The sequence below is a fragment of the Tursiops truncatus genome, chromosome 17 (genome assembly GCF_011762595.2).
Source record: "Tursiops truncatus isolate mTurTru1 chromosome 17, mTurTru1.mat.Y, whole genome shotgun sequence".
Classification (NCBI taxonomy): domain Eukaryota; kingdom Metazoa; phylum Chordata; class Mammalia; order Artiodactyla; family Delphinidae; genus Tursiops; species Tursiops truncatus.
Window position 1 is genome coordinate 28,962,497 of NC_047050.1, and position 5,521 is coordinate 28,968,017.

At 34.8% G+C, this 5,521-nt stretch overlaps 1 pseudogene; it reads left to right on the top strand.

Moving 5' to 3' along the window:
- Positions 1-1,113: 1,113 nt before the first annotated feature.
- On the top strand, positions 1,114-2,166 carry LOC101315616 (malate dehydrogenase, cytoplasmic pseudogene; annotated as a pseudogene).
- The last annotated feature ends 3,355 nt before the right edge of the window (positions 2,167-5,521 follow it).

Genomic DNA, 5,521 nt, shown 5'->3' on the forward strand with positions numbered 1-5,521 from the left:
TCTTGGGATAAAACTTACAAAAACTGGTGGCAGTCTGTAAGCCATTGTTTACCAATTCTTTCTGTAGAGTCAAGCTTGCTGTACTCAAACTTGGCTTCACCTATTACTTAATGTATGACCTTGTACAAATTACCCCAATTCTCTAAGCTTCATATTTCATAAGAGGAAAATAAAAGTATTTGTCACAGTTCCTAGTTCATAATAAAGTCTCAAAAAAATCTTAGTCATTATTACTATGTTTTATTGTGATAATAAAACAGCTACTGATAATGTGTGATGAGTATGAGTATGTGTGTGTGTATATACATGTGTTTGTATACATGCATACATGGAAACATATGCTTGTGTGAGACTGATCTAACATCCACTTTCCAGATCATGAAAAGATTAAAGAATGTGGAAATAATATTGGTGAAATGACCACCAAAAGTGAAGGTATTGGAGTTTTCATGGCAGAGTAGTTTTGAGTACCAAGATCACCCCACCTTCTGAGATCATTCTACTGGATATGGAGGACCAAAAACTAACATAGATAGAACTTCTGTGGCCCCAGAGCATTATTTTAGACAGAATAACATATGCTTGGGAATTCTGCTGCTGGTGCAGTAGTAGAGGAAGACTGAATGGATACTAAGGTGAAATTAACCCCCTGCGTTGATGTGACAGAAAACATAGTTTGGGAAGATCACTGAACTTTGTAGAGCAAAGAACTGGAGAGGAGAAAGCAACATGAAGAATGAGACCCAGAATTCTGCATAGGAGTCACCATGAGACTGTTGCTGAATACTCAGTGACATATCATAGGGCGAGTCCTTTCAAGACTACATAAAGAATGGACCAGGAAGCTGTAACGTGGATGATTCTCAAAGCTCACAAAGAACTTGGAGATGTTTGAGTTCTGGCCAGCCAGATTCTAGGAGCCATATTGAATACCCAGAGTACAGTCTACTCTAAATCAACCCACCAAAAAAAGCTTAAAAACAAGACTTAAAGAATCTAGCTGAGGCAGGTGTTGAAATTTTCCATGCAGTTCCCAATCATGTCAACAGTGTTTTTAAGGGTTTTTGTCACAAAGCCCTTGAAAGCAGAAGGCCCTCGACTACAAATTCTGAACAAATCAGAGTCCTTATGACTGGAGCAGCTGATCAAATTGCATATTCACTGCTGTACACTATTGGAAATGGATCTGTCTTTGGTAAAGACCAGCCTATAATTCTTGTGCTGTTGTATATTACTCCTATGATGGGTGTCCTGGATGGTGTCCTAATGGAACTTCAAGACTGCCCATCCTTCCTGAAAGATGTCATCACAACAGATGAAGAAGAGATTGCCCTCAAAGACCTGGTTGTAGCCATTCTTTTGGGCTCCATGCCAAAAAGGGATGGCACAGAGAGGAAAGATTTACTCAAAGCAAATGTGAAAATCTTCAAATGCCAGGGTGCAGCCTTGAAGAAGTATGCCAAGAAGTCAGTTAAGGTTATCGTGGTGGGAAACTCAGTCAATACCAATGGCCTGATTGCTTCAAGTCCGTCCCCAAGGAGAACTTTTGTTGCTTGACTCTTTTGGATCACAGCCAAGCTGAATTGCTCTGTTAAACTTGGTGCTAAATTTAATGTGACTTCTGATGATGTAAAGAATGTCATCATCTGGGGAAACCATTCCTCAACTCAGTATCCAGATGTCAACCATGCCAAGGTGAAACTGCAAGGAAAGGAAGATGGTACTTATGCAGCTCTGGAAGATGACAGCTGGCTCAAGGGAGAATTCATCACGGCTGTGCAGCAGTGTGGTACTGCTGTCATCGAGGTTTGAAACCTAACCAGTGCAATGGCGGCTGCAAAAGCCATCTGTGACCACATCAGAGACACCTGGTTTGGAATCCCAGAGGGAGAATCTGTGTCCATGAGTGTTATCTCTTATGGCAACTTCTATAGTATTACCAGTGGTCTGCTCAATTCATTCCCTGTTATAATCAAGAACAAGACCTGGAAGGTTGTTGAAGTTCTCCCTATTAATGATTTCTCAGGAGAGGAGATGGATCTTTCTGCAAGGGAACTGGCAAAAAGAAAAGAAACTGCATATGAATTTCTTTCCTCTGTCTAACTAGACAATCATTTTGATGTTACTAAGTACCCCAACACTGAAGAATCTAAACGTTGTCTTTGACTCTAGTACCAAATAATAATAATGCTATACTTAAATTACTTATGAAAATGACACATTTTAAAGATTGTGTGTTTCTTGATACAAATCTGTGACAGTTTATCATCATGCTGTTAGTGCTGCATTCTAAATAAAATATGTATTCCAAAAAAATCTAGACAATTATCAAGTAATCTAGCTAACAGAACAAAATTTCAGTTTAGCATTCTTTCAAAAAAAAGATAAAGAAACAAAACCCAGAACTCAGCAAGCTCACACTTATGATGTCCAGCATGCAATTAAAATTTACTAGACATGCAGAGAAGCATGAACATGTTTCTCATCCCAGAAGAATAATGTGACAATAGAAACAAACTAGGAAATGATATAAATGATGGTATTAGCAGACAAGAATGACAAAAGAACTATTGTAAACATGTTCAAGTATTTAAAGGAAAATGTGAATATAAAGAAGAGGAAAAGAGAAGATATTTTTAAAAACACCAAGTGTACTTTTCTAGGGTTGAAAAATACAATATCTGAAATAAGAATTTTACTGGGTGGTCTTAATAGTAGATTAGATACTACAAAAGAAAAAAATCAGTGAAATTCAAGATATAGCAATCAAAAGTATCCAAACTGAAATGCAGACAGGAAAAAAAAAAATCTCTAGAAATAAACAAGTTGAAATATCAACAACAACAAAAACAGAACCTCAGTGGCCTACAGGAAAAAATTAAGTAGTAATTATTTAAATTATGTTATATATGTTTAATTACAATATATGTAATTGGAGTCCCAGGAGGAGCTAGAAAGAGGAGGCAGGAAAAAGCATTGGAAGAAACAACAGCCAAAACTTTTCTAAATAAAACAAAATATAAACCCACAATTCAAGAAGTTTATCAAATCTTATGCAAAGTAAATACATAGCAAATTACACAAAAACACATAATAATCAGGTCGCTCAAAACCACTGATAAAGAAACACATTCTAAAAGAAATAATAACGACAAAAGGTGCATTACTACAAAGAAATAAAAATTACTTCAGGCTCTTCATCAGAAACTATCCAACCCAGAAGACAATGTATGGCATTTTCAGAGAACTGACGTAAAAAAAAAGTGATCAAACTAGAATTCTTTTCCAGCAAAAACATTCCTTTGAAAATGAAAAGAGAAATAAAACTTTTTGGGCAAATGAAATCAGAGATATTTATTGCCAGTAGAACTTTACTACAAGAAATATTAAAGGAAGTCCTTTAGGATGAAGGAAATTGAAATCAATTTGTAATTCAGATCCACACAAAGCAGTGAATATCACTGGAAATGGTATATAAAAAGTTTTTTCATTTTTTAATTTTTCAAATGATAATTATTTAACACAAAAATGCTAAGAATATATTATAGAGGTTATAATATGTGCTGAACTTAAAATAACTATGACAACAATAGCACTAAGAAGAGAAAGGGAGAAATGGAAGTATACTATTGTAAATTTCTTACATTAAACACAAAGTGGTGTAATATTATCTGGAGTTAGACTGCATAAATTAAAGATGCATACTATAAACCCTAAGACAACCACTAAAAAAGTTCTAAGAGCTACAGCTAATAACTTAATAATGGAGATAAAATTGAACATTAAAAACTACTTGTCTAATCGAAAATAAGGAGGAAAAGAGGAAAAAGAAACAAGATGGTACAAATAGAAAAGAAAATTTAAAAGGTAAATGGCATATACCCTGAGAAAACCATGATTCAAAATGAGACATGTACCACAATGTTCACTGCAGCACTGTTTACAATAGCCAGGACATGGAAGCAACCTAAATGCCCATCAACAGATGAATGGATAAAGAAGATGTGGCACATATATACAGTAGAATATTACTCAGCCATAAAAAGAAATGAAATTGAGTTATTTATAATGAGGTGGATGGACCTAGGGTCGATCATGCAGAGTGAAGTAAGTCAGAAAGAGAAAAACAAAAGCCGTATACTAATGTATATATATGGAATCTAAAAAAAAAAAAAAATGGTACTGATGAACCTAGCAGCAGGGCAGGAATAAAGACGTAGACATAGAGAATGGATTTAAGGACATGGGGTGGGGAGGAGGAAGCTGGGGCAAAGTGAGAGTAGCATTGACATATATACACTACAAAATGTAAAATAGATAGCTAGTGGGAAGCAGCAGCATAGCACAGGGAGATCAGCTTGGTGCTTTGCGATGACCTAGAGGGGCGGGATAGGGAGAGTGGGAGGGAGGCTCAAGAGAGAGGGGATATAGGGATATATGTATGCATATGGTGATTCACTTTGTTGTACAACAGAAACTATGGCTAAAATATCGAGGCTCAATTAATGCTGTCTACAAGAAAACTACTTTAAATATGAAGACACTGAATCATTAAAGAAAAAGATGGAAAAAGGTACCACACAAACACTAATCATAAGAAATCTGGAGTGGATATATTAGTATAAGAAAAATTAAATTTCAGAACAAGTAACCCGAACAGAGATTAAGAGGGAAATTATGTAATGATAAAGACTCCATAACAATCTTAATGTGTAAACACCTAATAATAGATCTACAAAATACATGAATTGAGAGCTGAAAGAATTGAAAGGACAAAAAAGTACATCTAGATTTATAGAGATTTCTTTATTCCTCTCAGTAATTGATAGAACAAGTAGACAAAACTCAGTAAAACTATAGAAAGCTTGAACAATACTGTCATCCAACTTGACCTAATAGCCATTTATAGAATAATCTTCACTCTCCCCAACAAGAGAATACACACTATTCATGTGCAAATGAAAAATTCACCAAGAATACTGGGGGATAAAACAAGTATCAATAATTTGAAAAGATAGAAATGCTAGAGTATATACTCTGACCATAATGGAGTTAAATTAGAAAACAATAACAAAAAGATATCTGGGAAATTCCCAAATATTTGGAAAATGTACAACAGATTTCCTAATAACTCATGGGTCAAAGAAGAAATCACAAGGACTATCAGGAAATATTTAGAACTAAATGAAAATTGAGATAAAATATATCTAAATTTTGGAGGTACATCTAAAGCAGTGATCAGAAGGAAATCTGTGCTCTAAATGCTTATGGTAGAAAAGCAATGAGATCCCAAGTGAATAATGTAAGCTTTCACCTTAATGAGCTAGAAAAAGAAGAGCAAATAAGTCCCAAGTAAGTACAAATGTGGCAATAATGATGATAAAAGCTGAAATAAATAAAAGAGGAACAGGCAGTAGAATTAATGATACTGAAGCTTCTTTTTTGAAGAGATCAATCAAATGAAATACCTTTCACTAAGCTTTCAAGTGAAAAAGAGAGAAAACATAAAATACTAACATGA